Genomic DNA, 21478 nt, shown 5'->3' on the forward strand with positions numbered 1-21478 from the left:
TGACACTATTATACTCCATACCTGAGATAACTCCTAAGCAAGTTTTGAAGGCACACTGGGTAGTCGAGTGTACAGAGAGGGCAAACCATGATTTCTAATATTCCTTCACTAGTACACTACTCAAATACCAACACTTACGTACTTCTTAGTCCTGGGGGGTTCAGTGTCTACACACCACATGCCCCCAATCCCTATTTACTAGATTGAATAGTATAGCCCCAAATTCATGTCCATCCAGAACCTCAGAATGTGACCATATTTGGAAACAGGATCTTTGCAGATGCAATCAGTTCAGTAAAAAGGAGATCATGGGTTATAGTAGACTAATAAGGCCCTTGCAAGAGGAGAGGACACACAGAGAAACAGAGACAAACAGGAAGAAGACCATGTAATGACAAGATTGAATGAAGCAGCTGCAAGGCAAGGAGTGCCAAGGACTGCCTGAAGCTGGGAAGAGTTAAGGAAGATTCTTCCCTAGTGTCTTCAGAGAGAGGATGGACCTGCTGACATCTTAATTTTGGATTTCTAATCTCCGGAATCATGAGAATAAATTTCCGTTGTTTCAGGCTACTTGTTTTGTGGTAATTTGTTACCAGCAGCCCCAGAAAACAAACTCATATACTGCAGGACACTACTTGCTAGACACGCCCAAGCCAGGTTCCTTGTTTTATATCACAGGGAAAAAGATGATTTTTAAATTGAACAAATCCAGAAAGACAGAAATCAATCTTCTATAAAATTACTTTTCAGTATATTCTGGGTCAAAGAGGAAAATATATTTTTAAAAGAAATTATACAAGCTGCCTGAAGAATTTCCTGAAAGATCTTAACCATGACCACACACAATTTCACTACCTCTGAGGCATAGGATAGGAGTCATATGAGTAGGACAGACGTAATGAAGACTACAATAGTGAAGGGTTTTTAAACTAGCCACAAAAGCAAGTTTTATGAGAACTTTTCAAGGAGATTAAACACAAGCAAGTAACTTACAGAGAAAGATGGCAGAGAGACCTAAAACATATAACATATGACACTATCCTCCAAAAGGAAAAAGAACAAAGAACAGATCATCAGTTGTGAAACAAGCAAAGGAAACTTAACTCAAACAGTCCTTTTAAAAGTTCCTAACAGAAACAGAACAATTAGGGCTCCCAGAAGTAACACAGTGATTTCTCCTGACAACTAAAGAAGAGGGCAGCAGCAGGGGAAAAAGGAAATTCATGGAACTTCCACTGATATCCCCAACTTAGAACAAACTTACCTCAGTGGTATAGGGGCAGAAGTAGGGAATGTTCTTCTAAACACTCTTCTCCACTGCCTCTGACTAGAGTGACTCCTGGAAGCCAGAGGAACATCCGACTCACCCAACATATACACTCCCAATGCAGTGGAGAAGCATTCTCAAACTGAAAGTGCCCTTCACCAGAGAAGAAGAGCCCCCAGGTATGTCCTTTATAATAACTATGGAGGGGTGCCAGGGCAGCGCAGTTGGTTAAGCCTGACTTAACCAGGTGTCCACTCAGGTCCTGATCTCAGGGTGGTGAGATTCCCCTCCACCGGGCTCCACACTCAGCGCTGAGTCCGCTTAAGACTCTCCCTCCCTCTCCCTCTGTCCCTCCCTTTATGCTTACTCCCTATCTCAAGTAAATGAATCTATGACTCAGCCAATCAATACTATGGAGAAGCATCCACTTGTCGCTCTCCAGGCATCCTCATGCAGCCCTCAGCTCCATGGCCGCCATGGAAGGCTGCCAGGACACTCTCAGGCACATGGCGGGTCCCGCCTCACGACGGAGACCTGGCGCACTTCCAGGGCCAGGAGTTCCAGTACCTGATGAAGCACTTGGTAATCATCAGACGCGACTTGTTGCAGGGCTCAGTGGACGTGACCGTGGGCCACTCGAGCTTCACCTCGCCGGGCCACCAGCACTACCTCACGTCCCCGCCAGCGGCGGACACTTCCCATGCTGCCTCAGGGAGAATGGCGCCTTCCGGGGCGGCGTGCTCCAGAGGCGTCAGCGCCTGCCGGGGCAGCTATCACACATGCGCGTTTAGGTTCCCAGGCACAAACACCGAGATCAGGTTCGCTGAGAAGAGGGAGTAGCACGAGGCTCCGTTGTGGTGCCCGCCTACATCTTGCCCCTGAGCATCAACATTCCAGACACCTTAGCCCACTGCATCAGTCCCCTTCCCTATCCCACGGAAGGCGTCAGTGCTGCAAACGCCTGCTCATCCAGCCCCCGGGGAGCAGGCCCTTCGGGGTACAAAATGGGCTGTGTGATACCAGCTGACCTCAATTTAATGGCCGACAACTTGCAGCCAGAAAATGAAAAAGAAGCTTCCGTGGAGACAGCTTAGAAGAGGAGTCAAAGCCACCTTATTCCTATGCACAATTGATCGTACAAGCAATTACAATGGTTCCTGATAAACAACTCACCCTAAATAGAATTTATACATCACTAAAAACTATCCATACTACAGAACTGTGGACAAGGATGGGGAGAATTCAATTTGCTGCAATCTCTCTGAATCGTTATTTCATCAAAATACCAGGTTCCCGGGGAAGAACCAGGCAAAGGCTTATTCTGGAGGATAGATCCTACCTCTGAAAGCAAATTAATAGAGCAGGCTTCTAAGAATAGATGGCCTAGGGGCCTGGCCTTGCTTCAAAACCCCCCTGGGACCTCTCATCTAGAAGTGCCCCAGCCTCTCCCAATCACACTGGAGTGCTGTCTGCTCACTGCAGTGGTGCCCAGACCCCTAAGAGCCTGTTAAAAGAAGGTTCACCAGCCACCCTGGAGCCTGAGTCCAAACTGGCTGTCATCCAAGAGGCCCTGTCTGCCCAGAGCACACTGGACTGTCTAGCTGGCACTTTTTAATTGCCATGCAGCAGCAGCTGCCACCAACCATCAGGCCTGTCACCTACACGGTCACAGCCCCGTGACCACCTCGGCCTCCTGGCAGCTTGTTGTGCAGAGAGTGCATGTCATCCATCAGATCCCAGCGGCGTCTATCACCAGCAGGGCCAGCCTGGCCCCAGAGAACACACACACTGTGCCAGCCAGGCAGTGGTCGCTCGGGCGGCCATGCTGGCCCCTCCTAAGGCAGAGGCGCAAGAGAAGGGAGATCACAAAGAAGTAAAGGTGAAAGGAGAACCTATTCCTGCGATTAGCCATGTCACACCAGGCACTGCTGGCCGGATCACCCAGACGTCACAGACCGCCCCTGTCCAGACAGTCACCGCAGCACAACAGGTGCCTCCAGGTCAGCACCAGTTGCCCATAAAAACTGTATCACAAAACGGGACTCACATGGTGCCAGTCCCTGCTGCCGTCCACGACCCAGTGAACAATGCAGTGTTGAGTCCTATGCACAAGCTGGCAACACGTGAATACATGTTGGCCTCTTTGCCCACAGAGCACAGGAATAGCAACTAGAGTGGCCAGAGCAGAGGCTGGTCAAGACGGAAGACAGCACAAGCATCAACTTCACCCTGAGTGTGGACTGCAGCAGGCAGCAGGCAGGGAGAAGGACCTCCCAAAGGAGCAACTGAGACTATTCCCACTAAGAGAAACTGCACTGTGTGAATGGAGGTTGCAGTTCTTGGATTCCCCACGAAAGATTTACATGAGGACCCACGCTCCAAGAAAGACAGCCAGAAGGAAAGGAGCAAGCGCAAAGCAGTTTCTTAAGGACAGTACATTCTCAAGAAGAGAGAGTGGGCAGGCCCAGAGGTGGCAACTGCCCTGAGGCTACAAGCGTACTTTGTTTTTATGGGGGTGGGAGAGTCTTGGGTCCTGGACAGGGTGATCTCTAATAGAGGCTGCTTCCAGTCATTTGGGGCACTCCTCCCACAGGTTGGGAGGGGGAGGTTTTGACCCTACCAGGTTTCTATGGGAACCTTCCAGGCAGCAGTCCCACAAGGTGGGGGAGCTAAAACCACAATGCAAATACATTATAATGAGTCTAGGGTTTACCCGGAGGAGAAGCTTAAGAGGCTTCCTCTGAACCAGAGCTCTTGGTCTGTTAGCCACAGGGTCTTGGAAGCTACAGAGTCAGGATGTTGTGCACCCAGGGCTTCTAATGCGTAACCTATTAATTCTTGCCTCCAGTTCCCATGTAAGTGTCTACTCCATCAGGACAGTTTTTCTTACTTTTAGATTAACTCTGTGATGCCAGAATGAGACATTGTCTCTCACCTGCTCTGGAAGCATGTTATCTCAGTGGGTAGAGGGCCATGTGGTTGGGGTTCACCTCAGCACCGAAAACACAAAAACGCAGATGGTCTTAAAATTCCTTAAAGAAGTCACACCTTTTTCAAAAAACAAAACCACTTGCAACAAAGCCTGGTTCTGGAAAGTGTCTCCCCACTCCAAGCTCAGCTTGTAACTCCAAGCAGAGGAGCTTAGAGACCTGTGGCCCTCCCTAAGGGTGGCATCAGGGGCAGGCAGAGCTGCAGTGACAGAATAATCTCCTTTTGACTGTCCTGTTGAAGTTCAGTTGGAGCGACTTGAGGACATCTGCAGGTCTCCATGTGAGAGCAGCCCCTAATGCATATGGTGCACCTCGAGCTCAGTGTGCAGGATGGTCGCACAGACAGATGCCCACGTGGGGTTGTGGATAACCATGACCCAAAGAACTGCTGGACTCTTGGAGCTGCACTTAACTGGTTCTCTTTCCTGCTACTTTTTGTGGTTTCTTTTCTTTTCTTTTCTTTTTTTAAGTATTCTTACTTTTTTTTTTTTTTAAAGATTTTATTTATCAGAGAGACAGAGAGAGAGCACGTGCAAGCAGGGGGAGCAGCAGGTAGAGGGAGAGGCAGGCTCCCCACAGAGCAAGGAGCCTGATGCAGGACTCCATCCCAAGACCCTGGGATCATGACCAGAGCTGAAGGCAGATGCTTAACTGACTGAACCACCCAGGCGTCCCTGTGTTTTTTTACTTTTTGTTGACTTTGTTCCTAGCATAATTTTCCACTCTAAGTAAAACAAGCCTCCTAAGTGTTGTGTGTGTTTAAAATGATAGAACTATTCTACCTCATGTGGAAAAAAGATTCAGTCTTACCACACACTGCTTTAAAAAAAATAATAACTGTGGAGAAAGAAATAGAGACATAAAATTGAGGTCTCTTGTAGGTATGAGTGTTCTTTCCAGCAACTATCCCCCAACTCTCAGAAACAGAAGGTGACATTACACCATCAACACCTTGCCTCAAGCTCACATTATAAGATGAGGGTGCAAAGAGGACCCGGTGAGATTATGCTGAGTGAAATAAGTCAAGCCAAGAGAGTCAAATATTGTATGGTTTCACTTACTTGTGGAGCATAAGGAATAACACAGAGGACATGGGGAGATGGAGAGAGAAGTGGGTTGGGGGAAATCGGAGGGGGAGACAAACCATGAGAGACTGGATGCTTGAGAAACAAACTGAGGGTTTTGGAGGGGAGGGGGGTGGGGGGTTGGGTGAGCCTGGTGGTTGGTATTATGGAGGGCACGAATTGCATGGAGCACTGGGTGTGGTGCATAAACAATGAATGCTGGAACACTGAGAAGAAATAAAATTAAATTAAATTAAATTTAAAAAAAAAATCCCAGAAGGGAGCAAAATAGAAACCACCCAGCCAATTTGGAGCAATGAGAAGGCCTAGACAGCACCATCCCCTTTCAAAAATGAAAAGCATAAATACAAAGGCTCATCAACAACACAAAAATACTAAAGCAGGAAAAAAAGTTAAAAAATGGAATAAGTTTAAAAAGATTTTCTAGAATAAGCACACTCAAAGGAATTAGACTTTTAGACTTTGCTTTAGACAGAAAATAAAATTATCTATGAGATGAGATGTGAGAGGAAAAATAAATGATAGAATAAAAAGTTTTAAAGGGAAAGGTAATGAAAAAAGCTGAAGACCACAAATAGCTAGGAAACAATAAATAAATATGAACCAGGAAGAAATGAAAATGAGAGAAAAATAACAGTGATATGTGGAGGATAGTTTTGAGAAATTACATACCAAATACAGAGGAAGCAAATATAGGGAAGTATTTAAAACAAAAATGATAGCAGGAGCACAAACACCAGCATTTCAACAAACAGATAAATGGTGCCCCTGAAATATTAAATAGTAAATGAAATTGAAAAGACATGAAAAGGTAATACAGAAGAAAACTTCCCCCAAATAAAGATAGAGCCAACTTTGTGAGTCAAAAGACATAGTATGTTATTTTAAAAAAGAGTAATATAAAACCACTACAACTCATATGAATATGCTGAAAAAGTTTTTATACTTCAAGGATAAAAATATTTTAAGTTTTCTCTGAGTATCCATGAGGAGAAGACAAACAACAACAAATTTAAAGTCACCTACAAGTGGACAGACTATTTTGGTTAAATCATTAAGTCAGACCCTGTCACTTCTCTAATCAAACCCATCCAGTATTTTTACCTCTCATTGTAATAATATAAATCAAATTTCTAAAATTATCTATAAAGCTCAACCTGATCTTAACCTCAGTTAGCATTCTGACCTCATCTCTTCTATTCTTCTTTTCACCTCATTTGCTCCAGGTAAAGAGGCCTCCATACTTTTCCTCATATATGCCAGATATGGTCACCTCAGGGCCTTTGCACATGCTGTTCACCCTGCCTAGAATGTTCTTGATGCATTGGATATGAGGATGATGAGTCTTGATGAGGATATGAGTCTTGCAATGTCCACTTCTCATGGATTCTTTAACTGACTGCCCCATTTAAAGTAACCCTCACTCTGGCACTCTATATCCCTCCTTTTCTTGTTTAATTATATTTATTTATCTATACAATATAGGTAATTTGTTATTTATTCATTCTGTTTATTGTGTGTGTCCTCCCACTAGAATTTAAGCTCCAGGAGAGCAGAGATAATTGCATGTGTGTTGTTTATTTCTGTACAATCAGTACCTAGAATAGTGTCTGTCCAATGGTAGAAGCTCAATAGATATGTGTCAAATGAATGAATGAATGAGGGGAAAAAAATCATCTATCTCAAAGCTCTCCATAGGAACATTCAATTCCAAAAGACAGTAGATAAATAGAAATATGTGACTGAATAGTTTATCCTCGCCTTGTTCATGTATAAGAGCAACAGAAGGGGATTGTTAGATGTAAATGATCTCAGAAAATATAACACCTGTGCCTATGTTTTGCAAACTTATTCAATAACACCATTTCACTAAACTAAGAGATAGTACAAAATACACAATCTTTGGAATATAGAAGCTACTTTATGGAGAGATTAACAGTATGTATTAATTCCCTTTTAATTATGACTAAGGGTTAAAAAAAGAACTATTAAAGTTGCTTTAATTAAAGTTAAAAATTAGTTATAAAAAATAATGTAAACATCATAAATCTTAGGAAAACTATACAACAGAAAAACAACACCTATAATAAACTTACCTGTTGATAGAACAAAATAGCAGAAATCAAAAGGAAGGGAGAAAGGTCATTAAAGTAAAATTATCTAATGTTCCTAATTGGGAACTTCACACTGGGAAAGTGAATTTTGTTGCCAAAACACTCTTATATACCACTTGTTGTGGTAAAAACAAATTAATGTGTGGGACGGCATTTGGCAGTATCTATAAACTTTTTAAATATGTATAGAAATTGATTGCAAAAATGATCTTAATTTTCCACACCTTTGCCAATGCCCTCCCACTCCCTCTCAGCCATGTAGCTTGCTTTGGCCAGCAGGATAAAAACAAGCTTGACATAAGAGACTTGAAGAAATGTTTACATGCTTCCACTCCCTCTCATTGACCTGCCTTGCCGTGACAGAACATGCCCAGATTAAGCTTCAAGGAAAAACACTGAGGGTCTCAGACCAGACAATAGCTAGCCAACCCCAGACATGTGAGAGAGCCCCACCAAGATCAGCAGAACTCCCTAGCCAACTCACAGCTGACTGCAGGCATATGACTGGTTCTAGCCAGGAAGAACTGCAAAACCAATACATCATCTTGTGAGTAATAATAAATGAGGGTCTTAAACATTTAGGACTTACCCTGCCATCATGGAATTACCTTTGAAAGCAATTCTTCCTTCAGGAATTTACATTAAAAACACACTTCCTTTCTCCAAAAAGAATTGTAATAATTCTTTTCTTATTGCACAGAAGGCCACAGGAATGTTTATTGTAGCATTTCTGCTCACAAGAATATTTATTATATCATTGTTTGCAGCATGAAAATATTTGGAAACAACATAAATGATCATCAGTAGGAGATACGTTAAATATCTTTTCCTCTGAAAAGAAGGTATGTGGCGATTAAAAAGCATAACTTAGATTTATAGATCTTACAGATTTATAGATTTTATAATACCGCAACATGCATTACTCAATGATGAAAATGAGTTACAGAATGATATAGACCTTTATATTTCATAAATAATATATAGACTTTGTATTTTATATTTCATAAATGCACATATGTACATATGTAGGAAAAAGTGTTTGCAAGAATACACAAGTTGTTAATTATTATTATCAGGGAGTCTGGAAGAACATAATAATGAGAATGACTTTCACATTTTCTTGTGTGTATATATTTTGCATATTTTATTTTGTGTATAACATGTATATTTTACTTTTACAGTTATATGTATATGTATATTGTCCTTTAAAAAACAAGGAAGAGGGGCGCCTGGGTGGCTCAGTGGGTTAAAGCCTCTGCCTTCGGCTCAGGTCATGATCCCAGGGTCCTGGGATTGAGCCCCACATCGGGCTTTCTGCTCAGCGGGGAGCCTGCTTCTCCCTCTCTCTCTCTGCCTGCCTCTCTGCCTACTTGTGATCTCTCTCTCTCTCTCTCTGTCAAATAAATAAATAAAATCTTTAAAAAAAAAAAAAACAAGGAAGACTTTTTTAAATATAAGGAAGGAACTTTCTATGGAGTCACACATTACTCCACATACAATTAATGTTTCTGAGGCAGCAGGTATTGGACAGATCCACTGTCATTCTTTTTTTTTAATTTTTAATTTTTTATTAACATATAATGTATTATTAGCCCCAGAGGTACTGGTCTGTTAATTGCCAGGTTTACACACTTCATAGCACTCACCATAGCACATACCCTCCCCAATGTCCACAACCCTACCACCCTCTCCCTACCCCCTTCCCACCAGCAACCCTCAGATTGTTTTGTGAGATTGAGAGTCTCTTATGGTTTGTCTTCCTCCTGATCCCATCTTGTTTCATTTTTTTCCTTCCCTACCCCCAAGCCCCCCACATTGCCTCTCAAATTCTTCATATCAGGGAGATCATATGATAATCGTCTCTCTCTGACTGACTTATTTCACTCAACATAATACCCTCTAATTCCATCCATGTCGTCACAAATGGCAAGATTTCATTTCTTTACCTGGCTGCATAGTATTCCATTTTATATATATATATACCACCTCTTCTTTTTCCATTCATCTCTTGATGGACATCTAGGTTCTTTCCATAGTTTGGCTCTTGTAGATATTGCTACTATAAACATTCGGGTGCACGTGTGCTCGTGCCCCTTCGTATCACTACATTTGTATCTTTAGGGTAAATACCCAGTAGTGCGATCCCTGGGTCATAAGGTAGCTCTATTTTCAACTTTTTGAGGAACCTCCATGCTGTTTTCCAGAGTGGCCGCACCAGCTTGCACCATCCACTGTCATTCATGCATTTGCACACAACTCTCCATTCAGCAAGTGCCCCAAAGTGAACTCATTTCTCTGACTTAGCTAGTGCTCAGAAATGATCATCACAATCTCTATAAAACTGGGTTTATTAAGAGCATCCATACTGTTTATGAGTCCTAGAAAACATGTTCATTTTCCTATCTGTGTTACAGACTGCTTGGAGGATTGATGGAATATCGCTTAGAAATGTTCTAGAATTCAGGTGACAATGTGTTAGAATAAATCATTATTGGTTACTATATACTCACACATACTTAGAGGCTAGAGCTCAGAAATTTATTAAATGTACTGTCTCTTCTTTGATCTTTCTGTCACAGCCCCTGGACAAAATTCTTCTGAGCTCTTGGCAGGGAAGCTAAGAAGAGAGCCGCTCCTTCTCTTGCTGTTGCAAGCTTGTGCTACAGTGGGGACCAGCCAGGAAAGGTAAGTCAGTTAACAGCAGTGCTCACAGAAGGACTAAGAGATGCAGGGCTTTATGTTAGGTGCTATGGGAAGGAAAAGAACTGCGCCATAATGAGGTCCTTGACTTCAAGGAATGGCTGCCGGCAATCACGCTGTCTCTCTTCTTTTGGTAAATATAAATTCTGATGTGAGGAACAAAGACAGACACGGGCACTGTCTGCACACTGTGAGTAGACATGCATCATCCCAGAGCCTTCTGCGGCCAGCTGAGTTCTGAAGGAGGGAACAGAGAAGGGGAGAGAATTCGCCTGTCCAATTACAGTCTACTCTACAGTACAAAGTACTGCAAATTCCACAGGTCTCTCTCTGACTGACAGAGCATGTATAAAATCTGAGACACCTCGGTTCTTGGCTTGGCATCCCAAACAAAGCAGAACTGTTAATTAAATATTGCTTCTCAAGAAAAATTTTTTTAAATAAATACTGTTTCTCTTCTTGTTCCCAAATTTATAGCTACAGCAAAGTTATCAGCTGGAAGGTTGTTTCCCACTTAGCATTTTGAGGGGCATCAGGCGGTGGTGTGGGGGGGACAGGGACCCTGTGAGCCATTACTTCACTGGGATTCCAGAAGTCATGCCAGTGGGCGGAGAGCAGTGTGCTGTGGGTTGGCACATTTACCTCCTCTTCAGGGTGGATTTCACCCTAGTTAGTGAATGAGCCTTTTCAAAAGGGCTTGAAAGGTCCTAGAGTCTGACTAGGAAACAAAAGTCTAGAAGTGAGACAGCAGGAATACAAATTCTGACTGAGGACTGACATGGACGCTCATGGATTTGATGATGGGAGTGCAAAGTCTTCTTCACCAGTCATGCAGTCCTCCTTTGGCACTAACTGCTGCTATATTCTTTTTCAAATCACTTGCTTCTCAAGGCTTCAACTTCTTTATTTGAAAAATAAATTCTGGAATCACAGAATTCGAAGCAGCCTTAAGGGATAATTAGTTCAATTGTCTCTCCTGAGGATTTCTACATGATCTCAGATGCTTCTCTACACTATGGCTTTCTGGAATTCCATTATCCTTGTAAGAATGTAGAGAGATTGACAAAGAGATTTGAAGTCCCTAATCTCCCTCTCCACCTCGAGCACCAGCACTGATATCACCCCAGTAAGGACTGCTTCAGGCTGTCCTCAGAGGGCAGGAAGGGTATGACAAGGTCAGAGGCCTGTGTCTCTCCCTCTGCACCAGGTGGTGACATGAGAGAGGAGAAAGGTGCCTTATTTATTAAGATAAATAAGTTCCGTAGCTCCTGAGACTTCTCAAAGCAGACAGCAGGAGGTGCCATACTGTTCTACACACAGGTCGCCACTATCAGATTCCATCTGCTTTATGCGCCTCTCTAGCTTTCAAAATCCTGCTGTTTTTATGTCAACAGTGAAAAAAATATCAGCCATGATAATCCCTCAAACACCCTTATCAAGCTGTGGAATGAATGCACCAAGGCAGGTGCCAAAGGAACCACCTCCAATTAGGGACAAAGTCCATTAAAAAGTGTTTAGGATGTGGGGCACCTGGGTGGCTCAGTGGGTTAAGCCTCTGCCTTTGGCTCAGGTCATGATCCCAGGGTGCTGGGATCGAGCCCCACATCTGGCTTTCTGCTCAGCAAGGAGCCTGCTTCTCCCTTTCTGTCTGCCTACCCCTCTGCCTACTTGTGATCTCTTTCTCACCCTCTCTTTCTCTGTGTCAAGTAAATAAAATCTTTTTTTAAAAAAAAGTGGTTAGGATGCAAAATAATGTGAAACAGTTTCAATCCCATAGTTACGACACAGGTATATACATTTACCAGCACATCTTTGTATTTGTAAACAGAATCTGTGCAGATGATCGAGATCAGAGGAAGTAGGCTCTAATCCATCCAGTATGGGCAATGTCCTTGGAAAAATAAGAAATTCAGACACAGTTAAATATATACAGAAGGAAGACAGTGCGACATATGGAGAAGACCATCTACAAGTAAGGAATGTCTAAGACTACCAGTATTGAGAGAAGGGCCTAGAACAGATTCTCCTGCAGAGTCCTCAGAAGGAACCAACACTGCTAACACCTGGATTTTGGACTCCTAGCCATTAGACTAAGACAATAAATTCCTGTTGTTTAAGCCATCTGGTTAGTGGTACTTTGTTACTACAACCCTAGGAAACTAAAACAGAGACCAAAAATACATCTTCCTAATGAAATTGTTAGGCAAAACAAACGAGTTAATAAATGTAATATACTTAGAACACTGTCTAGCATGTGGGAAGTCAATAATCACTGCTATTAATTATTTTGCATTCCATTCAACACAACTATAACATAGAATCATGTATAATGACAAAGGCTGGGACCAATAAAACAAGGCAGTTTACTCAAAATTGCTTTTCATTGTTTTCCCAATTGGCATTCATTATGCCCAGTTCTATGATTGAGAAAGAGTTTTCTCAACTTTTTCTTAAATCATACCTTATTTCTAAGTCTGGCAAATTTATGATATATATTTTTCCCCACACTAAAGCGTCTCCTTTCTTCCCCCCACTAATTGTAGTATCCAAGCCTCTCAGATCTCTCTCAGTTCCCAAATTTCTCAGAAAGATCTAAAACATTTTTACTTGAGATCCTTTTTAATCACTAAGAGTTTAACATGTTATTACTCTCAGGGAGAGTACAACCTGAATAAGAATCAAAGTCTTAAACTCAAGAATGGACTGTACTATTGGAGGATTTAACCATAAGCCAGCAGTTGAAAAGACTCTTAGAGAGCTGAGGGGAAGAAAGACAAAACTCAAGGCTTTCCTGAGACTTCTCAAGCCCCCCATCTTCCATAGCTTTAGGCCAACATAGTCTCAATTTTGTTGCTCTGACGAACAAACTTGATAATGATTCAGTCAAAAGACAATGGTTTACCTTATTACCATAAGTTTAGAGAAGAGGGACAGAATAGGTATCTCTCACGAATGGAAACCCACTGGATAGAATTCAGAATCAAAGAATGTGATCGAGCCACCAGCTACTTAAGTATCAACTTGAGGAAACAATGTAAAATTCCACTGCCACCACATTGACTCTGCCGTGTTGTCTCTACTTTGACTCCTGCATCAATGCCTTAAAAATAGTTAAGCTCTATCAACAATCAGAATTTTGTTAACCTTAAGTACAAACTGGTTTACAAACCCCCCAGCGGACGTAACAAATCAAGTAAACTGAAAATCATTCTATAATCTGTATATCCCTCATGGTCCCAACAGAAAACAGATGGCATGTTAAAATAGGGTTATTTAAGGAAAATTTAATTAAAGAATTACTTACAAAGATACGGGCAGCACATAGGGAAACCCCGAGGAAAAATGTAGAACCGGGGTTTAATAACTGTAAATTTCCTCTGCCACCTGTAGTCTAAGGAACATGCAGAAGGAGCAGTAATCAGAATCTGGAGCAGGCAATTCCTATGGAGAGGACTCCCTTACATCCCAAGCAGGCAGCCAGCTCCAAACAACCACAAGGGAAGGAATAGGAGGCTAAATACCCTGACTTCACTTTCCTCCTCATCCTCTGATCTTTAAGCAGTGTTCTCCATGGGTGTTCTAATCTCAACTAGAAGCCAGAAGACTAGAAATCTTACTGATAAAATGTCTCTCAAGGCCAGGATCCAGAAGTACAGAGCAGAGAATGTGGACAGTGGGCCAAAGAGGAGATATCTAGCATAACCTGTGACCTTGGATACATCCCAGGACCTCTCCAAGCCTACATTTTTCCATTTTTGGATCCCAACAGTCAACCCAGTGCTAACTGAGGGTCAAAAGTTCTTACTGAATGAAACTGAATCTGTAAAATTGGGTATTTAAGATAAATAAGTTCCGTAGCTCCTTTCGACTTTAACATTCTCTGATTATGAATTTGTTCAATGTCCTCAAATATTATTTGACAGTTATGGCCTGACTATAAAGAAGAGGTCACAATTGCTAAAGATGAATTTCACATCCCAGTCTTTAACTCTGTATTGTTATCTCTTCCATCTAAAAATGCAAAAATAAATTGCTAGAGTGTTATTCATTGAGATGTCTAAAGAAAAGAAAGACCAAAATATTTAGCTGGACACATGATTGTGTGATAGTAAAGGAGAAAAAAATCACTTTGATTGTAAAAGTAGATACACTGAAGCTATCTTAGGCTTGTAAAGGAATAACTTGTGATATGTCATCATAATGGGAAATTGGGAATATTTCTGGAAATATTCCTGCAATTTTTAGTGCTGTATTTCAGTAAATAGTTTTGAGTACTGCTCCTGTTACTTAAATTAGTACTCCCAGTAGAGACTCACAAGTGTTTATTAAATTGAGAAAACACTACCAATGTATCAGAAATATGTGATTTTGCATTTAGGTATATAGGTACATAATTAGAGAAAAGGTTGCTACTTATTTTCCACCCATGTTTTACTTAGAAATTTGCAATAAGGCCTTAATTTAGGATTATATATTTCTAGCAACAATTTAATTTCTCAGTAATTGTTATACACACAGGTACCAATTGAATTGCTTAGAGTTGTTAGCAAAACCTAAGCCAAGAAGGGCTCTGTGTTTCTTTCCAGATATTTACCTCAAAACCACTTTCTATTTCTATTCCTAAAGCTCTTTCACTGGTAAATAAAGCACCACAAAAATATTTTTTGATTCATCCAACTCGTTTTGCAATCCACTTTCCAACCCCATAAATCTTAAGTGGGTACTTACTAATTTTTCCTCAAGGACTTATCCTTAGGGCTTTGGATCCTGAATTTACCCTATTTGATTTTGTCCTCTTTTCCTTAGTGAGTCCAATTCACCTGCTCTCTGAAGTTGTTTTATACTTGTTGAGTGTTTGTATTTGGGGGGGCGGCGGGGGAGAAGCTTCCCTTAATACTCTTCTAATTACCTTTCTGCTTTCTCCTCCCCCTTCCTTCTTCTTCATTTAATTTGTTTTTTATTCTTTTTTTAAGAAGATTTTATTTATTTATTTACTTATCTCTTTATTTATTTGAGAGAGAGAGAGCACGTGCAAGAGGGGGAAGGGAGAGGGAGAAGCGGACTCCCTGCTGAGCACAGAGCCTGATGCGGGGCTCAATCCCAGAACCCTGAGATCATGACCTGAGCAGAAATCAAGAGTCAGACGCTTAATCAACTAAGCCACCCAGGCACCACGATTTGTTTCTTTATTCTTATAAACTTTTTTTTGGCAGGTCTTCAATGAGGTATTCAATAGAATAAAGGGTCATAGAAATAACTGTAAGACTGTCAGAATTTAGCAAAGTTCTTCTAATATGTTCTTCCACTTAGTGCTCTCCTCCCCCTCACTGTTTAAACTTTTTTCCCAAGGACTCTCTTTTCCAATGGGAAAATGATGCTCCAAGAACCCTAAAATGACTTCATCTGGCTCTCACTGGTATTTCAGCAGCACAGCTGAGGCTAGATCCCTGGAGTCCTGTGTTGCAATTAGATGATTTAACCTCTGTTCTATTCCTTGTAATAAACAGCAAACAAGATCCATATTTCACTTAAATATTATAATTTGAAAAGAATTACATACCCGATATTCTTTCCTTGAAATACTTGGTTTCTAAAAACATGGAAAGAATGTTCTATTCTGAGTGTGTCAGGAGCTCAGAGATGAGAGCTGATAAATTGTCCCCTGAAATCATTAAAAATGCTGTTAAAAAAGTATGTTTGACATCTTAATAGGAAAATGACAAAATAAAATGTCAGTAATTCTGCTTCCGTACCTGAGGCTCTATTAGACACACTCTAAAGGATGGTGACTAACACCTGCTGTCAGGCATTGCTTTCACATGATATAAAAATTACTGCTCTAAATATCCTAAACAAAGTTGGACGTGTGCATTGGCCATCTGTCTGCTCTAATTGGTTTTTCATTAGAACCCTATGATTTCTTGAGATATATCCCAATTTTGTCCCTCTGTTTCCTTAAACTGGTCTGGAAGGGACAGAGGACTGGCCACCTGAACATGTGTGGGGCACTCTCCTTCAGAGATCCCGTGAATGAACTTGGATAGTTTCAAGTTTTTGATGGCTCAAGTTCCAACATGGACCAATTCAGGTCAGCAGCCTCAAACTGTAGGCAGCACTTGTGGCAAGGCCCCCAATGGGCCCTAAGTTAACGCCCCTTCCATGTTCACAGGCAGAAGCACACTTTGTGGTCCCCCAGAGTCCTGTGAAAAGACATGGAGGGGAGTAAATTTAACTAGCACTCGCTGAGATCCAGCCAAGACTTGGGCTCTCCGCTCAGTGTTTTCTGGGTGCTACCATCACCCTCAGCCACCACCCTACCTTCACCTCTAAATGGGAAGGGGAAGTGGGGCAGCAGAGCCCTGAGCCACTGCAGCGGGGGGAACCACAGCGAAAGCTCTGGCGCTTCCGAGTAAGCATCACATCACTGCACAAATCTGAGCTCTGCTTTCTTTCCATTTCTGCTCCCGGCTTACCAGAAGCACTTCCAGATCTCTCCCATCCTCAGAGCACAAAAGATCAAAAGATGCCGAAGTTTGAAAGATCCCCAGAAAGTGAAAACAGATGCAAGAGAAAGGATGAAGGGCACAACCAGAAACTTACAACTCCCATGTCCATTTAGAAAGTCCTTGAAGTAAAACCTTATCACGCAGAACAAAAACAGTGTGAAACATCACAGAGATTTACACCAGCTGGAAAGTAGACCCTTAGCCATACTGTTGAAGGAGGTGGTAGCGCCAGTTTCTTAGTGACAAAGATTGAGAAATGGATAACCCAACCTCCTGTGTTTCTTTTGCACTTTGTCATATATCACTGTACATAGATATTCATAGTTCTCTTGAAAGAGTGCATTTCTAACGTTTGCAATAAAACATTTAGTGGTCCTTGTAAATTCCATTATGAAAGATCCCTTAGTATTGCTATATACAGATATTTGGGGTCAGTGGATCTTATCTGAATATTTTATCCAAGTAGAAGACAGGATTCCGGTATCTATCATGGACCGAGTCAGGTCAGCCACCTGCAAACTGTCTGCCTATGCAACACATTATCCCACCATCCTCCAGGAGAAAGGGTAGAACCAGGCTTCTCTCCAGCTCCTAAAGGAGGAAACAATCAACACACCTGTGATTGCAAGGTCACTTCACCATATTATGTACTCCCCTCCCCCTGGCCAAGACACTATAGGAAAATGGGACAAGGAAGAAAGGGTGGAAAAGGAACAGGAAATCAGAAGAGGCCTACAGGTGAGCAGTCTGGTCTTTGAGCAACAGCGGAAGATAGGGAGAGTGGTTCATTTATGGAAAGGGAGATGAGAGGCATTATATGCTTTCAAGTGTCTGAATGAAAAGGAAACGTGTTTAAAGGACACTGGAGGTGGGGGTCTTCCAAGTGTATCCCAAACCTAAGATCTGTGATGGTCTGGGAGAACTTTTAGATTGGCTGGAAAGATAGAACTCATCCTCATAAAAGAATATACATTATATTTTAAAGTATCTTATCAAAGCCTGTGAACTAATGAGTATGAGTAGAAAAAGACCCAGGTATCAGGGAGATGGATTTTGATTAGAGTTTTAATGACAGCAAGGGGGCTTGAAAAAGATCTTTGCCTATACATCGAAAGCATTTTTCTTTGTCCTGTGTTACACAAAGAATGGGTGACACTCATCTCCTGAAATGCAATGGAGGTGTAAGGAGGCAGAGAAGCCTGGATTCAGAAACAGCCAACACCACCCTTTGGTTGTAAGACATGGGACGGGTTACTTATCTCCTGTAAACAAAGATATCTGCTTTCTAAGGAGGATGAAAACAGGGAGCAGATGTGATGGCCCACAGCACCATGCTGGAACACAGTAGATCAATACACACTTATCCATTTCTTTTTAATCTCAGAAATCGTAAACTTCAATTTAGTAAGTATTTATGAAGCTTTCAGGAGGTGCCATGCTATGGGACCCTGGGGATAAAGAGAAATTAGTATAACAATAGGACCCTTTTCACCAGCTTGAGTTACCCATAGAGTTGGCTTGACCCTGTACAATCACATTGGCAGGAAGCCCAGTTATCCCTCTGGAGAACTCTCACCAGCCCCATCACAAATCATATAAAGATCCTGGAGGCTCACTGATCTCAAAAGGGGTTAGTCCATCTGCCAAATGAGTATGAAACACTGGGATGCATGATCACACCACCAATGTTTGCTGATCTCTGGTCCAACATTACCCAGAGTATAATCTATGGCCACCTTCCTGCCAATGCTGCCGAGCCCCTGAACAGCCTATGAGGTTACCCCACACAGGTGCCATGGTTACAGTTCTCTCTCATACATGAACATTAGCTAATGTTTTTCAAAGCGTGGTCCTACTTTCTGTGCGCTGGAACGAGTCCCTCCCTCAACCAAAGGAACCCTTGGGCTGTCCTCTACCTTGGTAATCAAGAATTCAAGAGCAAATGTCAACAAACTACACTTCTGTGGGTCAATTCCGGCCCACTATCTACTTCAGTATGAATCATTAGCTAAAAAAGGTTTTCACATTTTTTAATGGTTAAATAATATGTATCAAAAGAAGAAGACTATTAAGTGACATGGGAAAATTACGTGAATTTCAAATTCCAGTGTCTATAAAGAGAGTCTTGTTGGAAAACAGCCATGCTTATTCACTTACATATTGTTTATGGTTCAGTTGGCATTATAATAGCAAAGTTGCTTCCTGAGTTATTATAATAGAAATTATACGGTCTGTAAGTCTAAAGTGTTTGCTGACCTCTAAGTTAGAGACTCAGTCCCTTCCCTGTCAAGCAGCCTCTGGGCCCCTTATCCAAATTAATCCATCATTCCCTCCAGAGGGAAGGAGAAGAGAAGACAGAAACGTAGAGAGGACAGAAATTTTTGCTGTGCAGAAACATCCCAAAGGGAGTAGTGCACTTTTTGCCTAAGGCAACAGTATCAACCCGCCTCACATTTTTCTGACAAAGATGGCAAGTAGAACACCAAAGTGTTTCCAGAGAGCTCACAATCTCTGCTTACTTAGGGAACCAGATCAGAGTTTCTATCAAAAAAAATAAAAATAAAAATAATAATAATAATTCCCTTTCTATTCGCTCCCTGATATTTCTCATACCAAAACATAACATGCAGATTAATGATACTAGACAGAACTCTGTACCCACCCAAAAAGAAAGGTTGGGCTAGTCAGCAGGAGAATTCTTGAAGATCCTTTATTTTAATGTACTTGTAACTAGAAAAAACAAAGTGGTAAAATTTGTTGAGGCTGTGTTCAGTAAATCTCAACTGACATCAACAGGACTCATTATCTGATTTCTTCCTTGGTCATTTCTTCAGGAAATACATTGGAGGAAGGACTATGTGTCAGATACTCTTCTAGATTGGATAACTGTTAGCAGTATTCTAAATAGATTGAGAAGCAGGGAAAAAACCGCTTTGCTCAGAGTTTACATTCAAGTTGAGGAACACAGGCAATTAAAAAAAAGATAAAATAAGTAAAACATAAAGTATGTCAAATGGCAATCAGTGTTGAGAGGCACAATAAAGCAAGGAAGGGAAAAGAGGAGGGAAGGGAGGGGATACAGCTGGAGGTGAGGCCAGGGCCTTCGTGGGAAGGAACCAGTTGAGAGGGCATAAAGGAACTGAGGGGAATGACCCAAGCGGATATCTCTGAGAAAAGCATTCCAGACAGAGGAGAGGTCAAGGGCAATGTCTAGGGTGGAAGCATGTCTGAGGGGAGGCAACTTGTGGATGTGCATATTTGTGTTCTATGAGCAGAGCAGAACCAGAAAAGAATAGTCTCTTGCTTGATGATCATACAGAGGTGGGTGGTGGAGGGGGACGGAGAATGCATTGCATAGTGTCTCTCAGGCCATTGTAAGGGCTCTGGCTTTTACTCTGAGGGAATTGTGAAATCACTGGAGGCTTTTGACAGAGACAGACAGACAAAAAGAAAGAGGAAAAGAAAAGAGGGAAGAAAAGAAGGAAAGAAAGAGGGAGGGAGGGAGGGAGGAAGGAAGGAAGGAAGAAAAAGTAACATGATCTGAGTTACATTTAACATGACCATTCCAGCTGCAACTGACCATAATAGGACTGAGAATGAAAATAAGGTGGGGATGGGAGCCAGTCTCAATTGGGAGACTACTGAAATAATCCAGACAAGACATAAGGCTGGCTTAGACCAAAGTAGCAGCAGTGGAGACAACACGAAGTAGTTGAATGGTGCACATATTTTGAAGGTAAAATGGATAGGTCTATTGACATAGTATGAGTGAAAGGCAGCAAAGATGACTCCAAGACTTTTTGCCTGTGCAACTGGAAAAATGGAATTCCCAGCTAGTAAGCTGGAGAAGACTCCAGGACAAACAAATATGGAGAAGATTGAGTTTAATTTTGGACAAATGCCTGTTAGACATCGATACGGAGAAGTCCGATATGTATCAGGTGTATACAAACCTAGAGCCCACAGTGAGGATGTAAATTTGGGAGTCATCCAAATGGAGAGGACTGGAATCCACGAGATCAGAAACGATTATCAAGGGAGTGAGCACAGATAGAAAAGAAGAGAGGCCACACGTCTATATTTCTGGTCCTCTGCAAGAATGTAGAGTAGCTTTAAAGATTTTATTTATTTATTTAACACACACACACACACACACACACACAGAGAGAGAGAGAGATCACAAGTAGGCAGAGAGGCAGATAGAGAGAGAGGGGGAAGCAGGCTCCCCACTGAGCAGAGAGCCCGATGAGGTACTCGATCCCAGGACCCTGAGATCATGACCTGAGCTGAAGGCAGAGGCTTTACCTACTGAGCCACCCGGGTGCCCCTGTAGAGCAGCTTTAAACCACAGCCACCCCTTACCAACACCATCAATGCCACACTTATCTAGTAGCCGCAAGTATTGGGGAAATTCTTGAAGGAAGGAGTAGAGCAACCTCAGAGTTCCTAAAAGATGTCTCAAAATCCATTCACTACAACTCACAGGAGAGACCCTTGGTTCATCACTCAGGAATTAATTAAAAAAAAAAAAACAACTTAATTATCAAATTGGACTATCTCATTTCCAGCATATGGTTAAACAGAAGGTAGCAAGAGCCTATGAGAGACATGTACAATGACAACAGCTAGAAGGGACTGAGAAACATGAATCAGATATAGCCTAAATAGTTATGAAGACTCAAGTCTGGACTTCCTGATGCTTAGCCCATTTCTCTTCCTGATAAGTGATTCTCCCACCTTATTATGGAGGTATAGGTATATGGAGTCCCATCTGGACCAGCCTGAGCCATGGTTCTGTCAGTGCTTCTTCAAAGAC

At 41.9% G+C, this 21478-nt stretch overlaps 1 pseudogene; it reads left to right on the forward strand.

The window, feature by feature from the left end:
• The first annotated feature begins 1743 nt into the window (after positions 1 to 1743).
• Positions 1744 to 3556, forward strand: LOC111148891 (annotated as a pseudogene).
• Positions 3557 to 21478: the final 17922 nt, after the last annotated feature.

Source organism: Enhydra lutris, unplaced genomic scaffold (genome assembly GCF_002288905.1).
Source record: "Enhydra lutris kenyoni isolate GAN:26980312 unplaced genomic scaffold, ASM228890v2 scaffoldscaffold21, whole genome shotgun sequence".
In the NCBI taxonomy this organism is placed as follows: domain Eukaryota; kingdom Metazoa; phylum Chordata; class Mammalia; order Carnivora; family Mustelidae; genus Enhydra; species Enhydra lutris.